This window comes from Zea mays, chromosome 1 (assembly GCF_902167145.1).
Source record: "Zea mays cultivar B73 chromosome 1, Zm-B73-REFERENCE-NAM-5.0, whole genome shotgun sequence".
Lineage (NCBI taxonomy): Eukaryota > Viridiplantae > Streptophyta > Magnoliopsida > Poales > Poaceae > Zea > Zea mays.
Genome location: NC_050096.1, coordinates 126,597,882 through 126,615,306, shown reverse-complemented (window position 1 = coordinate 126,615,306; position 17,425 = coordinate 126,597,882).

Sequence of the window (17,425 nt, the reverse complement as noted above, 5' to 3'; positions counted from 1 at the left end):
AGAAAAATTCTCTTCGCTGGAAAAGGCGCCGACGCTAGCAAAGCTGTTTTTAATTTTATTCACGCATTCTATAGATTTAACATAGCATTTCCACTGCGATGTGCGAAGCTCCTTAACTCTTGATTCTAATTTGTTGACCATAAAATCACTAAGTTCACGCTTCGTTTCTTCAAGCGCGCGCTCCTCTTTAGCTCTAGCCAGTTGTTTCCGAAGATCTTTAATCTCGCGTTTTTGAGCTTCGGATTGGGCCTTTGAAGCGGCTTCGTCTTTTTTCACTTTATCCACCAATGTAAACAGAATTTTATCTTTTTCCAAAGCTTCATTTCTCAGCTTGATAACTTCGGAGCGTAAATTATTAAACGCAATTTCATAACTTTCATCTTCGGCGCTCTTCTGCGCTCTTAGCGCGTTGCTTAGGATCAGGCCCTATACGAAAAAGAATTCAAATAAGGAAAAAGGAATGATGTGCGTAAAAATAATAAGGGGGTTTTTTCAAGTGTTTAATTCCGGTACCTTCAAGCTATTATACGCAAGGCTGTCTGCGAGATCCTCTTTCGTCATGGCACTTAACCCAGCTTCAAGCTTCGGAAAGCCTATGCTTCTCGCCATCTCTCGGCAGACGGATAGCTCTTTGTTATCAGGCAGGCAGTATAAGAAGTCATCTTCGTTTGTTCCATTGAATATTACTGCCCCCTTCGGATATTTCAGCTCCTTTGCATAATGGTTGGCCTCATAAGCTTCTTCCTCAGATAGCTTTTTCCCCGAAGCATGTCGTATGATGTAATCATGCATGCCGGCAGGTGCTTCGGGGATGACGGTGCCCGTTTCTTCAACTAATATTGGTTCCGGAATTTTTACTGCTTCGGCTTCAAAAGGTTGTTCTTTGAAGGGCTCTGAAGGCCCAGCTTCAGCTTCAGCTTGTTGAGCCGAAGCTTCAGTAGAACCTTCAGCAACATCAACACTCTTTTTTGAAATTGTACTTGAAGACTTAATCGTCTCCAAGACGTCTAGTACATTTACCATTCTTTTCCTTTTTGGGGTCACTAATGGCCCCTTTTGGTGTTTTGCTGTCCCAACGATTGCTGTAGGACTCAAAACTTCTAATGTTTTGGGGCCCTCAGTTGCTTCTCTTACTTCCTCAATTTTTTCTGTGAGCGGCGCTTCGGTTTTCTCTTTTGTTTCTGACAACAAAATGTTTGATTGTTCTGATTCAATCTTTGGTGGCACTTCGGCCGTTTCTGTGATCTCTGGCAACAAGGCTGACTTGATTAGTTTTTCAGCTTCGGTGGCTGAAGAAGTTTTCCCGGTAAACTCCGGCACCGAAGCTGGTTCAATATGGCGTGGTCGATGTGTGAAGACCTTCAACCTTTTTCCTTTTGGTTCTGGCTCGCTAGGAGCGGTTTCAGCTTCTTCTTTTTCAGAGGTTATATTTTTCCTTTTTTGCCTTCGGATGGGATAACAATAATCAGGGTAGAAGAACCCGATTGCATCAAACACTCGGTTCAGTCTCTTCTTCTTTCGGCCTCCGAAGGCTGCTGATAGTGCAGTATTTTCAGCCTTCGAGTATGCCCCAAGTAATTCATCACTTAATGTTTCAATGCTTTTCAGCCAGTCATCATCAGGTTCAATAAATTTATCTGCATATTTGAATGTGTATTTTAATCTGACTAGTCCGCCTTCGTCGGACTCTTTAATGGTTTCTTTCGGCATTTCCCACTTTTCTGCAAGTGGCCATACCCTGAAGGCAATGTGCTCCTGGACCAAGTCCCTTGTCCCAATGAAGGAGCAGACTGCGCCGAAGGCTCTTTGGCATTCTTCGGCTGCCTCATCCATTTCAACCTTCGGCCTTCGAAGTCCGAAGCGTTGCCAAATTGGGTACATAATGATACTTTTGACATTATTTTGCGCTGTTAGATCATTTTTCACATAAAACCATTCAGACATCCAGGCTCCGGGCCACCTCTTCCGAAAGGTTGGCACAGGGTAGCTTGACCCGGAGCGGGCGCCGAAGCTGTAGCACCCAAAGTTGTTGTGGTATTGCTCCTTTCCCCAGGGCTTTGTCTCATACAATAACTCGTGTATGTTGCAGAAGCTTTTAGCGTTTGGCTCCAAACCTTGGCTTCTCACAGCCCAGACAAAAATCCCCATTCTTATAATAGCTTCGGGAGTGAGTTGATGAGGGTAGATTTGGAATGTTTTCAGTACCTCAACAACAAAATTGCTCAGGGGGAATCGAAGCCCAGCCTTGAGGAAGCTTCGGAAAATCACAACTTCATCCTCTTCAGGGGTGGGAGAAGTCTTTTCCCCGGCATCAGCTCTCACAATAGATATGTCTCGGAAGTATCGCCCCCTCATATTATCAATGTGACTCTGCTTGATGGTTGTTTTCCCAAAAACTGAGTGACTTGGTCGCCACGGTCGATCTTCGGCCTCTTCCCCATCACTTTCTACATCATAGCTGTCGCTATCATCAGTATCTTCGGACAAACCTTCGAGAATCTCCTTCGTGATTTTCTCTGTATTAGTCTCTGCCATCGCTATCAGGAACCCCAGATTCTTCTCCTCCTCGATACTCAGCTTCGTCTCAGCAGGGATCTTCTTGTCTTCAGACATCTTCGGAAATACTAAAAATTTGTTCCCAAGGCCGAAGCTTCGAAGTCAAAAAGACCAGCAAATCTCAATGAACAAGAGCTAAAAATTTTTAGTGGGCCGAAGCAAAAGGCAAGCGTGTGTACCAAATGAATTCACGATGTGTTCTTATTTATACGCCTAGGGCGTTGAAAGTTAAAAGGCCCCGCTTGTCAGTGAATGTTGCTATTCTAGCAAAGGGAAGGTGTTTTTTTCGGACCTTCGGCTCAAGGCCTTCGTCCATATCGCAATCTGAATTTATTATTTACAAATTAATATTGCGAGGGGCTACTGTTGGGGGCCTTCGTCCTCCGAAGGTCCTCAAAAACATGATTTGACAATGCTTTCCAAGTGAATTATATGAACAGGTATTTTCGGATTCAGAATTATGGATATGGAGCACGACCAGGACGAAGGCTGAGCCAGACGAAGGTCGAAGGCAGCCGAAGCTGTACGCAGGGAAGCTTCGGCGCGATAGCACAAGGGGGAACCGACTTAAAGATAAAAAGACTTCGGGGTCCTCAATAGATTTCCATAAACCGTTAACAAATGTAATGGACATGGATGTAATTTTACGTGGGCTGCGTCCCGCGTCTATAAATAGATGAACAGTACTCCCGTACTGTTCACGCTGACTTGACATTCGCTTTTGCGTCTCGCTCGTACTTTTCACCTTCTCTCAAGACCGAAGGTATATTTGTAATTTGAAATCATTTCTGTTTTTCCATGTTAATAAAATAGAAATGATTCAATGATGATGCTTATATTATATTCCATGCTTTACGTGAGTCCTTCGTCATCACTTGTTATGTTTACGAAGGTATGTCTCTCATGACCTTCGTCTGAAACTCATTATTTCCCGAAGGGATATAATGCTTCGAAGGACGAAGGACTATAACACTTAACACTTTTTATGTTGTCTTGTTCTTAACTCTAAGGATTTGAGAACAAGTCCCCAACATATATATTGCTTAATTGAATATCCATGGAAGGCACCTTGTATTGATTAGCAATTATGTGAATTGTTTGTGAGATTCTTTACTTATATGGTTATTCTAAATGATGTCCCTAGTCAGAGTCGATGACTAGCACATGTATTAGTTGATGACTACATTTCACAAGTCATGAACATGGAGATGTTAAACTAATAATGTGGGCGCATGTATGACATGAGGCTGGACCGACCCAACGTGAGATATTGTAATATAGTTCTCTTCTTGCAACATGAATACTGTATCCTTAGACCTGAGATTGTCGCATGTTCTCAAGATGTGAATTGACTTACTTAGGGACTATCAAACGCTATCCCGTAACTGGGTAGTTATAAAGGTAGTTTTGGGTTTGTCAGGAAGCATGCTTTGAGGCATGGTCAGTCAAGATGGAATTTGTCCCTCTCTTTGTGAGAGAGATATCTCTGGGCCCCTCGAGTGATTGGATCAAGAAATGCATGGCTGTGCTAGGGTTAAGAGTTAACCATTGAAAGGATTCCAATTCACAGTATCGAGAAAGAGAGGTCAGCTTAGAGCCAGACCAAATATCGTGAGACAAAGGGAACAGCATGTACGTAATGTCGCAATGGTTCGTCTGATATGATCTTTACGTACACATAGGAGTTGACATGTCTTGCTAGAGGCCGCTGTCAATTATTGGGCCAAGTAAGAGTACTCGGGCTATGTCTATTTGTACGTGAACCTATAGGGTCACACACTTAAGGGGAAGGAAGCCTAATTCGGATTAGATCCGAAATTAGACTGGGCTTTAGGGTTAATGATGGGCCTCGGCGTCAGAAGCCCACCATAACGCCTATATAATGAGGGGCGGGGGCGCGGTTAAGATATAACCTAATTCGCCACCTGCAAACCAGCAGCCGCCGCTCACCTCTCGCCCTTGCCAAGCCGCCGTCGCGAACCTAGCAGTTCGGTACGCGGCGCTTCCTCCCTGTACGTGTGGATACCTTGGAGGTGCTGCATCTGGAGCACTTGGACGAACCGTGCGAGGACGTGAAGGACGCCGGCGACTGCACGACACTGCTCGACGCGTTCGTCTACATCGAGACGTCTTCCGCTGCTCTGCGCGTCTAGTGGTAATTCCATGACCTATAACCGCAGTAGTTCTTGGTATTATGGGGTTGAAAATTTTGTTTTGCGCTAGTGTAGCCTCCCCGTAATCCTACAGTGGTATCGGAGCCAGGTTCTGCGTAGTTTTAGGTCTGGATCTAGGTTCATGAGATGGATCTACTTGATGCACGGTTTGATTAGATCAATTGGTAATAAAGGGTTGAAGTAGATTACATCGGATATGACTAGAGAGATCAGTTCGTCCTTCTCTGTTGTATGCGCGACTTGCCCCTACCGGCTGGAATCACCATCGGGGCTAACTGCGCACACACAACCAGCAGATTGATCAACCGCATGAGATTTCCAGTGGAATTTCCATACATACGATGCATGGAATCCTGTGAGACGTGTTTGTCTAACCTGTTTTTGCAGGACATCTTGTGATCGGTATGGCTATTGTGTATATGATGCATGTTAATAAATTATTCATGACCTGCGTGTCGTGACCAGGGCAATACGGCTGGAGCCACATGTATTGTCCAAATTTAATGTAATGACCTGCGTGTCAACATGTGATGATCCAAAGCGTATATGTAATTTGTTTACCAGCATACGTTAGATAGGTCTTGAAGGACTCATCACCTGGAGGATGGCATACCTATATCATGGAGATGGAGATCATCGTGATGGACAGATTATTGGAGATGGGGATCACCATGTGTCAGCAAGCCATACCGAATCACAACTGTTGTGTGAATGCCATTCTTATTGTTCTACTTGTTTATATTGCATATATGTCCTTGCGTGCGATGTTATGAGTAGGACGATCCCTCATAAATGTTTAAGCTTTAATGCCTCTCCAAACCTTGCACTATCATAAGTCTTGTACAATTGGTGGTGGGTCTATGAAATTAGGGTGCCACCAGTTTTCCTTGACTAGATAGGTTTGTATCGGATACGAACTGCAGAAAGGGTTGGTTAACTTAAACAAAGTCAGCTTAATGGTTAAGGACTTTGAGGCATAAGGTTGGGAGCCGAGACATAGAGATGTCACCCAACAACAGAAGTCATATATATGATATGATTAGCAAGGAGTTGCTTACCGATCTACCTTGTCTTCTAGCGGTGATGCTAAAGCTCACTAGTAGACTTGTTAGTTGTGGGTTCTGAATCACTAAGTATCAATAGAGGGATATTGATTTTAGTGGGAGTAGACTATTAAATGTTTAATATGATTTACTCAGTCATGGATATTTTTGTCTTAGTATTTTGCATTATTTTGTTGTAGATAAATGGCACCTAGCACACCAACATTTACTTTGCGATCAATTCTTGAAAAGGATAAGTTAAATGGAACAAACTATACGGATTGGATCCGTAACCTGAGAATTGTTCTCAGGGCTGAAAAAAAGGAAGACGTTCTAGACACCCCACTACCAGAGGATCTTGATGAAAATGCAACTGCTGCAGCTAAAACCGCTTACAAGAAAGCAATGGATACTAATCTTGAAGTGAGTTGCCTAATGCTTGCTTGCATGGAGCCTGAGTTGCAGATGCAGTTTGAGACAAACCATGAGGTGCACGATATGATCGTGGCGCTCAAGGATATGTTCCAAACTCAGGCTAGGACTGAAAGGTTCAATGTGTCCAAAGCCTTTCTGGAATGCAAGCTAGCAGAAGGCGCAGCAGTTGGGCCACACGTAATCAAAATGGTTGGTTACAGTCAGAGGTTGGAGAAGCTAGGCTTCCCAATAAGCCAAGAGTTGGCCACTGACTTCATTTTGGCATCTCTTCCGCCCAGCTATGGAAACTTCATCACAAACTACCATATGCATGGGGCGGAGAGGGGCCTCAATGAACTATGTGGCATGCTGAAAACTGCAGAGGGGGACATAAAGAAAAGCGCTGGCAGCAGCGGCCATGTGATGGCGGTCCAAAACAAACCCAACTTTAAGAAGAAGGGTAAAACTCAAAAGAAGAAGGGCAAGGCAAAGGATACAGTATCCAAGCCAAATCAAAAGCCCAAGGCTGGACCAGCTGCAGATGCAGAGTGCTTTTATTGCAAAGAACTTGGTCACTGGAAAAGGAATTGCAAGCAGTACTTGGCCTCTATTAAGGATCGCGGCGGTAAGGGTACAGCCGCAGCAGGTACACTTGCTATTCACATTATAGAAATTTTTCTTGCTGATTCTTATATTAATTCTTGGGTATTTGATACCGGATCGGTTGCCCATATTTGCAATTCGATGCAGGGAATGATAAGAAGTAGAAGCGTGAAAAGAGGAGAAGTTGATTTCCGGGTAGGCAATAATGCAAGAGTTGCTGCGTTGACCGTCGGGACGATGCAACTCCACCTCCCATCAGGATTTATTTTGGAGTTAAATAATTGTTATCTAGTTCCTAGTATGAGTCGAAACATTATGTCTCCTTCATGTTTAATGAAGGATGGTTATTCATTTACGAGTGAAAACAATGGTTGTGTGATCTCTAAGAATGGCATGTTTGTGGCTTTTGCATCCATTATGAATGGGTTATTCATTTTAAATCTTGATGATGCACCTATCTGTAATATTAGTGCTAAAAGGCCTCGGCCTAATGATTTAAGTCCTACCTACATGTGGCACTGTCGTTTGGGTCATATAAGTGAGAATCGCATGAAGAAGCTTCATTCTAATGGGCTTTTAACTTCGTTTGATTTTGAATCATACGAGACATGTGAAGCTTGCTTACTTGGTAAGATGACCAAGGCGCCTTTCACGGGTTTACCGGAGAGGACATTAGATTTATTGGAACTCATACATACTGATGTGTGCGGACCAATGAGTACGACAGCTAGGGGAGGATTCCAATACTTCATAACCTTCACTGATGATTTTAGTAGATATGGGTATGTCTACTTAATGAAACACAAGTCTGAATCCTTAGAAAAGTTCAAAGAGTTTCAGAATGAAGTAGAAAATCAGCGTGGCAAGAAAATTAAAGCACTGCGATCAGATCGTGGTGGTGAATATTTGATTCATGATTTTAGCAATCATCTAAAGAGTTGTGGAATTGTTCCACAGCTTACGCCGCCTGGAACGCCTCAGAGGAATGGCGTGTCTGAGCGACGTAATCGGACTTTATTGGATATGGTTCGATCAATGATGAGCCAGTCGGACCTACCTTTGTCGTTTTGGGATACGCTCTAGAAACAGCAGCTTTCACACTAAATAGGGTACCATCTAAGTCCGTAGTTAAGACACCATATGAGATGTGGACTGGAAAGACTCCCAGTTTGTCTTTTCTGAAGATTTGGGGTTGTGAGGTTTACGTCAAGCGACTACAGTCGGATAAACTCACTCCAAAATCGGACAAGTGCATGTTCGTGGGATATCCAAAGGAAACTTTAGGATATTACTTTTACCACCGGTCAGAGGGCAAAGTGTTTGTCGCCCGGAACGGTGTGTTCTTAGAGAAAGAGTTTCTCAAAAGAGAGAAAAGTAAACAAAAGGTGTATCTTGAAGAAGTTCAGGATGAGCCAGTGGGACAAGTTTCAACAAGTGATGCTAATGTAGCAGAACAAGTTGAAACGTCTATGGCAAGAGAATCACCACCACAACCACGAAGGTCAGCAAGGCTTCGCGAGGCACAAGGAGAAGTGCTATTGTTGGGCAATGGGGAAGTGTTGTTGTTAGACAACGACGAACCAGCAACATATTCAGAAGCGATGATGGACCCAGATTCCGAGAAATGGCATGTCGCCATGAGATCCGAGATAGATTCCATGGGATAAAATTGTGACACCCCAGTGTCACTCAGGGTTTTTCTCAAATGCCAAACCAAGAACCATCATTTTATGTGAACCAAAGTAAGCATGAGCATCAAAACAACTTAAGTAATAAAGAATTCACCAAGTATATACTTAAAAGTAACATGATCAAAACAATTGAGTCTTTGAAAAGATAAGAATGTGCAACCCTAATTAAGAACCCTAAGTGAGCCCCATGAGCAAAATTCAAGAAAATAAGAAAAAAAGGAATGAAAAGTTTAAAATTATGACTTGAGCCAATTATGAAAATTAAAGAATATTTAATGGGCAACAAGAAATGTTGAGAAAGCTTAGCCAAAATAACTCAAATAAAACCCCAAATCAAGCTTCTCATGTGGGGACTCATTGGGATTTCTGAATTTCAGAATTCTGAAATTCAGACCTTGAGCCAAAGATCAGGGATGTTCACCTTGATCCCTAACTCGAATCCTAATGGCCCCATTGACAAAATTGTGTCTAACTAACCCCTCTGTCGTGTGCCAGAAGATGGCATTGGGACGCGAGCCCTAGACACGACAAAACCTTGGATTTGCCTCGGGTTTGGGCAGGGAGACAGACCAGATTTCCTGGCTCCATATCTCTGCAACCAGTAGGAAAAATCCTATGACCCCCACACAAGAATGGTAGCTTGTAGGGAGGAGAAGAGGTTTTGTGCACTGACCAAGGCGAGAGCAGGCTCGGATGAGCGACCACACGCGCCAGAACTTGGGCAGAACGCACGGGCACACGTGTTCGACCCTGGTCGGCACGCCAGAGCTCACCCAACCCCCGCGCGCGCTCACCCCGGCGTCCGGTCAAGTCCGCCGCGCGCCCACGCCCTCGGCCGTGCCCTCCCGCGCCTATAAAGCCTCCCCGGGCGCACCTCTCTTCGCCCCGCACTCACCCTCTCCGGCCAGCCACCTTTCCTTAGCTCCGGCGAGCTTAATTCCGCCCGCCATTGCCGCCAGAGCTTCGGCCACCGTGGCCAGCCCACTCCAGCCACCCTCAAGCCCAGCCAGTGCTTCGGCTAGCTCCGCCAGTAGCCCGTGAAGCTTGCCAAGCCCTCGGACCCGGCCGGATTTCACCGGAGGCCCGAGATCAACCTCACCGGACTTCGGTCTTCCGCCGCCGCGCGTGGACCGAGCTATCCAGTGAGTCTCCGCCCAATTCCTTTCGCTCATATCTTCTCTGGCATCCCGTGGACCTCCCTGACCTATTTGATTGAACTATCTCGCCGTGACAAGGCCGGTCTCCTCGCCGCCGACGAGCATTCCCGCCTGCGCGCGTGGACCGACCGACTCCGGCCATCTCCGACGGCGTTCCGCACACCGTTGTGATCCCCGAGACCTCCCCTTCGTCCTCGACCACTTCACCGGAGCAACCTCGCCGCCGGTAAGCCCCTCCGCCCTTTTCTCCGCCGCGACTACTGTTTAAGGTAGAAGAAGGACCTCGGGTTAGGATTGGTAGAACCCGAGGGGTTTTCTGTAATGTCAGTGACTCATGTGAATAGTAACCTAAGGACTGATTCGCGAGGGAAACTTAGAAAACCGCCAGGGACCCCAGTGCAAAGTGGATTTCCATTTAATCAATTCTGTTATTCTTTTTAAAATGACCAGAGAACTTAAAAAACCCATAACTTGATGAAATCTTAATAAAAAGTTGTCAAACCAATTTTGCTAGCTCCTGAATATTATGATCTATCATTTAAAAATAGTAAACTCCATGCTTTCTGTTCAAAATTTTAAAGTTTAAAATTAAAAACAGAAACCCACTAAACCTTGTTTAATTAAGGAAAATTAGTTTTCCTTCTGTGCTGAACTTAAGAAAATTTGTAGATGTTTAAACCTTATTTAGACACTGTTTAAAAATAGTAGGAACCCCAGCATTGAAAAATATGATGTAGTTTTTCATTTAAAGCTAATTTGTCCAAAACTTAGAGAAAATTAGAAAGGCCTTAGAAATTAATGAACAGCGATTAATAATATTTTTCCTAGTTTACTTATGCAACAGAGAACCTAGGAAAAATACAGAGACCATTAATTTGGACCAGTTTTAAATTAAGATGATTTGTTTAGCCTCATATAGACTGAAAATCAATTATTAGAGTTACAAAACTATAACCAAAATGATTAATAAAAATCTAGTGGACTTATAACCACCAGAGCCCCACTACAAAAATACAGAGCACCTCAGCCCAACTTTTTAAGTAAAAGAAAATAAATACAAGGTGATAATAAGGCATTTTCCAAATAAATCATGAACAACCCCTTTTAATGTGATAATAGGCAACCAAAAATTTGCTAAGCTCATGATGAGGTAAACTACCAGAGAAAAAATGCAAACCCATGAAGAAGAAGTAAACCCATACCTTTTGCTAATGATTAAAGAGAAAGACCACTTAATTCAAATAATGCAAACCACCCCTTCCCTTAAGCAAAAAGAAGCCAAACTTCAGAATGATTGCTCTTGCACAAAATACTAACTATGAAAAATAAGAACTATGTTGTTTGATGTTTTTCAAATATAGTGGTAGTAGAAAGCACCCATTTGGCTAGAAACTTGAGAAAACCATAGGAAAATAATTAAAAGGTATTAATGACTAGAAATTTGTATCAAGTCATGTTATGACACCTAAAAGTCAGCAAAAATAAGTTTTAGAGAATTACCCACTGTTAAATAATAGTTGTAGTTCAAAGCACCCATTCTGCCCTAAAATTTGGTAATTTTGTCCAGAGAAAACCATTCACTTTCTGACCCCCAAATTTTGAGACAGGGAAACATACACCAGTAACAAGCCACTGTAATTTTTGTGGAATTTTTAGAATTTTATAAAAGCAACTTGTAGTTCAAACCTACTCCAAAACATTAAAGAGAATAAAAGAAAAGGGAAGAAGAAATAAACCTCACCCCAATAAGTCTAACTTGAGAACTTATCATTTATCCCTAAGACTTAAAAGGAATTCAGTGGAACCCCAAAAAAAAACCTACCCCTTACTTTAGCTAAGTATAACCCAATTTACCAAGCATACCACTAAGGGTTTTACATAAGTAAAGTTAACTTGTTTTAACTCAAAAGATCATACACCTTTAAAGTTGTAATTTCTAAAAGCACATATCATATCATGCATATATCTTACGCATTGCATTCATTAGATTGTAATCTTGCCGACGGAGAGTACGTGCTCATCCCCGAGCAAGGACCTGTCCAAGAAGAGGACCAGGAGCAGGCTTCAGAGGCTGCTATCGAGGATCTCCCCGCAGCCCCAGCAATTGAAGGCAAGCCCCGGTTTTATGCATAACCATGTTATTATATGCTACTTTACTACACTTAATGCTTGTAGGATTGCAATGTGCACTTAAGTGTAGGAGTTGCTTGAAACCTCTAGTTGCATGAACTTAGGGTTCCTTTTTGAGATGAATACTAGTATGCTAGGTCGAGTAGCTGCTTGCTAATCAGGATCTCGGTAGAAGTCGAGTGATTTTTCTAGCACTCGCGCGAGGTCAGGAATTGATTGTATTCATCTTGATAACGGGATCTATGTTGGTCTATGGATTTGGATCCAGGGAGGATGCCTTGTCCATGAGACGGGAAAAATGAATTAAGGATTAATGTGTGGATACCTGAGTCAAGCTTTTGAACGTACTAAGCACATGCCGGGAAAAATGGTAACCGGTAAACCTAGTACCTGAGTGAAGCCGGGCGCGGACTTTATCCCTCATGCGACCTGAGACTGGGTCTCCCATGCTAGCTATGGTGGGTACAAGTGCGGTCACTGCACGGCGGCAGCCGGGGTCAGTGGAGCATTGTATGCCAAGGCGGTGAGGCCTGGACGCGAACGGGGAATCGATGGGGACGGTTGTCATGTGCGGGGTCGGAGTACCCTGACATGCCGTGTGTTTAGGTTTACCTTGCAAGGTTTAAAACTCGATTCGAATCGTCTGCTTCTCGCAGCTAATGAGACTGCTTGATTCCTTGTACTGCATCGAGTAAGAAGTGGAATGTGGTTATATGAGATAACTTGTTGATTGAACTAATTGATTGTTACCATGAATGCTTAGAAGGAGCAAATCTAGCTAAGTTAATGATGGTAGAATTTGAAAAGCTAAAAATTGATTTTAGAAACAGCTAGTGCTTTTGGCAAACCAAACCCCTCAGCCAAACAGCTGCATAGTCTAGAGGTAGAGGAGTAGACTCCTCACACCGGTTAAGTCTAGCTGAGTATTAGTACACTCAGCCTTGCTTGTGGCACAATTTTTGCAGGTACCATGCAGGAATTGGTTGATGGTGTGACTTGGCCTACCACCCTGCCACCGGGTTGGACGGTCGAGTGGGATGTTGCTCCGGCAGGAGAGGAGCATGAGGAGTAGTGGGCTAAGCCTTGCCCATCTCCTCATTACCGACGACATCGATTATCCGCTGCACTTTATTTTGTGAACTTTATTTGCGACTCAAAAACTCCGATTTATGTAATAACTCAGTACTTAATTTGAGGTTTCCTGTTTTATTGTATTTCTTCTGTGACTCACCTTCGAGTGGGATTGTGGAATTTGATCCTGGTTAAGTGGCTCTATCAGACTAGATCTGAGGGACTGACGGGTTATTCCGATTTAAGTGTGTTACGACCCCTGGGGCGTGACTTAGGCACTTAAGCTGGAATAATTCGGGTGGTTCTGCCACAAAAATCAAGTTTGGAACTTGGTTGACCCGCCTGATGGTGTTAGACCTATAGAATGCAAATGGATCTATAAGAAGAAGAAAGTCATGGATGGAAATGTTCACATCTATAAGGCTCGACTTGTTGCAAAGGGTTTTCGACAAGTTCAAGGAGTTGACTATGATGAGACATTCTCGCCAGTAGCGATGCTTAAATCTATTCGGATCATTCTAGCTATTGCCGCATATTTCGATTATGAGATTTGGAAGATGGATGTCAAAACAGCTTTCCTTAATGGAAACCTAGATGAGGACGTGTATATGATACAGCCCGAGGGTTTTGTCGATCCGATCAATGCTGGAAAGATATGCAAACTTCAGAAATCCATTTATGGGTTGAAGCAAGCATCTCGGAGTTGGAACATTCGTTTTGATGAAGTGATCAAAGGGCTTGGTTTTCATCAGAATGAAGAAGAAGCTTGTGTTTACAAGAAGGAAAGTGGGAGCGCTGTTGTATTTCTGATCTTGTATGTGGATGACATATTATTGATTGGGAATGACATTCCTATGCTGGAGTCCGTCAAGGCTTCACTGAAAAAGAGTTTTTCTATGAAGGACTTAGGGGAAGCAGCATATATTTTGGGCATAAGGATCTATAGAGATAGGTCGAAGAGGCTTATAGGATTAAGTCAAGATACGTACATTGACAAGGTTTTGAAACGGTTCAACATGGAACAGTCCAAGAAAGGGTTCATACCTATGTCACATGGTAAACACCTTAGCCAGATGCAATGTCCTGCAACGGCTAATGAGCGGGAGCGCATGAGTAATGTACCATACGCCTCAGCAATTGGTTCAATCATGTATGCCATGATAAGTACACGCCCAGATGTTTCATACGCTATAAGTGCTACGAGTAGATACCAGGCTGATCCAGGTGAGGATCACTGGACAGCGGTAAAAGGCATTCTTAAGTACTTAAGAAGGACTAAAGATATGTTCCTGGTATATGGGGGTAAGGAGGAGCTCGTTGTAACTGGTTACACCGATGCTAGCTTCCAAACTGACCCAGACGAGTTAAAATCGCAATCAGGTTTTGTGTTCACAATAAATGGTGGTGCTGTTAGTTGGAAGAGTTCCAAACAGGAGACTGTGACTGATTCTACAACAGAAGCCGAGTACATTGCAGCTTCTGAATCTGCGAAGGAAGGTGTTTGGATAAGAAAGTTCCTCATCGAGCTTGGTGTGTTTCCTAATGCATCTAGCCCATTGAACCTCTACTGTGACAACAATGGGGCTATTGCGCAAGCTAAGGAGCCAAGGAACCACCAGAAAAACAAACACGTACTGCGGAAGTTTCACCTCATACGGGAATTCATTAGGCGGGGTGAGATAAAGATATGCAAAATACATACGGATTTGAATGTTGCTGATCCTTTGACAAAACCTCTTCCACAACCTAAGCATGAGGCACACGTGAGATCTATGGGTATTAGATATCTTCTAGATTAACTCTAGTGCAAGTGGGAGACTGTTAGAAATATGCCCTAGAGATAATCATAGAGATGAGCATATTTCTTTGTATCCATGATATATATATTGCTTAATTGAATATCCATGGAAGGCACCTTGTATTGATTAGCAATTATGTGAATTGTTTGTGAGATTCTTTACTTATATGGTTATTCTAAATGATGTCCCTAGTCAGAGTCGATGACTAGCACATGTATTAGTTGATGACTACATTTCACAAGTCATGAACATGGAGATGTTAAACTAATAATGTGGGCGCATGTATGACATGAGGCTGGACCGACCCAACGTGAGATATTGTAATATAGTTCTCTTCTTGCAACATGAATACTGTATCCTTAGACCTGAGATTGTCGCATGTTCTCAAGATGTGAATTGACTTACTTAGGGACTATCAAACGCTATCCCGTAACTGGGTAGTTATAAAGGTAGTTTTGGGTTTGTCAGGAAGCATGCTTTGAGGCATGGTCAGTCAAGATGGAATTTGTCCCTCTCTTTGTGAGAGAGATATCTCTGGGCCCCTCGAGTGATTGGATCAAGAAATGCATGGTCGTGCTAGGGTTAAGAGTTAACCATTGAAAGGATTCCAATTCACAGTATCGAGAAAGAGAGGTCAGCTTAGAGCCAGACCAAATATCGTGAGACAAAGGGAACAGCATGTACGTAATGTCGCAATGGTTCGTCTGATATGATCTTTACGTACACATAGGAGTTGACATGTCTTGCTAGAGGCCGCTGTCAATTATTGGGCCAAGTAAGAGTACTCGGGCTATGTCTATTTGTACGTGAACCTATAGGGTCACACACTTAAGGGGAAGGAAGCCTAATTCGGATTAGATCCGAAATTAGACTGGGCTTTAGGATTAATGATGGGCCTCGGCGTCAGAAGCCCACCATAACGCCTATATAATGAGGGGCGGGGGCGCGGTTAAGATATAACCTAATTCGCCACCTGCAAACCAGCAGCCGCCGCTCACCTCTCGCCCTTGCCAAGCCGCCGTCGCGAACCTAGCAGTTCGATACGCGGCGCTTCCTCCCTGTACGTGTGGATACCTCGGAGGTGCTGCATCTGGAGCACTTGGACGAACCGTGCGAGGACGTGAAGGACGCCGGCGACTGCACGACACTGCTCGACGCGTTCGTCTACATCGAGACGTCTTCCGCTGCTCTGCGCGTCTAGTGGTAATTCTATGACCTATAACCGCAGTAGTTCTTGGTATTATGGGGTTGAAAATTTTGTTTTGCGCTAGTGTAACCTCCCCGTAATCCTACACTAAGATGTATCAAGACTTAAAGCAACACTATTGGTGGACAAAAATGAAGATTGAGATTACATGCTATGTGGCAAGATGTGACACATGTAGATGTGTCAAGGCAATACATATGAAGACCGCTGGACCATTGCAATCCTTGCCCATTCCAACTTGGAAATGGGAGGATATTAGCATGGATTTTATTGTGGGATTGCCCAAAACAGCCAAAGGTTTTGATTCTATATGGGTTATAATTGATTGGCTTACAAAGATTTCCCACTTTCTTCCCGTCAAAGTAAAGTATACAGTGGCCACATACACGAAACTTTATATTGCTCGTATTCTCAGTTTCACGGGGTTCCAAAAACAATAGTGTCGGACCGCGGACCACAATTTGTATCCAAATTTTGGGAAGAGCTCCAAAATTCTCTGGGTACTAAGTTGCTCCACAGTTCGGCTTATCATCCTCAAACAAGTGGACAAACTGAGAGAGTAAATCAGATACTTGAAGATATGTTGCGGGCATGTGTCTTAGAGTTTTCACAAAAAATGGGATGATTGTCTGCCATTGGTAGAGTTTTCTTATAATAACAGCTATCAAGAGAGCATTAAAATGGCACCATTTGGAGCACTGTATGGGCGACGGTGCTGGACACCTTTAAATTGGTCAGAACCTGGAGAAAGGTGGTTTTTCAGGCTCGACATGGTTAAAAAGACGGAAGAAAAAGTCCAACGGATCATACAAAACTTGAAAGAGGCACAAGCTCGGCAAAATAATTATGCGGATAAGCGAGGCCAACCTTTGGTCTTTCAAGGTAATGATCATGTATACCTGAAAGTATCACCAATGAAAGGTGTGAACCATTTCGGCGAAAAAGAGAAACTAGCACCCCGGTATATTGGCCCATTTCTTATTCTTGAACGATACGGACTAGTGGCCTACCGACTCCAACTACTAGAAACATTGTCTGCAGTGCATAATGTGTTCCATGTATCTCAATTGAAGAAGTGCCTTTGGATTCCTGATCGAACCATCGATGTGGTGGATGTTGCTTTGGAACCGGATTTGACCTATTCAGAACATCCCATTCGAGTTTTGGATCAGAAGGATAGGGTCACCCAAAAAAGGACTCTTAAATTCTATAAGGTACAATGGAACCAGCATACTAAAGATGAAACTACCTGGGAAACTCAAGACTTCTTGGAAAAGAACTTCCATGGGTTTTTAGCTTCATGTAACCAGTAAGATGTGTACATTTGATTGTAAAGTTGGGATAAACCCCATATCACCCCTCCTCTGTAAGACAAATAAGGAAATAAAGATGTGACGTGTTTCCTTTTCCATTACTTACCCTAGGACCTTAAATCTCGAGACGAGATTCTTTTATGGGGGGAAGGATGTAACACCCCTGGTGTTACTGGCACTAAAACTTGAGCACAACATCATGTGCATTAACATTTCATGATTGTTTGTTACATCTAGAATGCATTCACTAGGTAAAATTTTCAAACA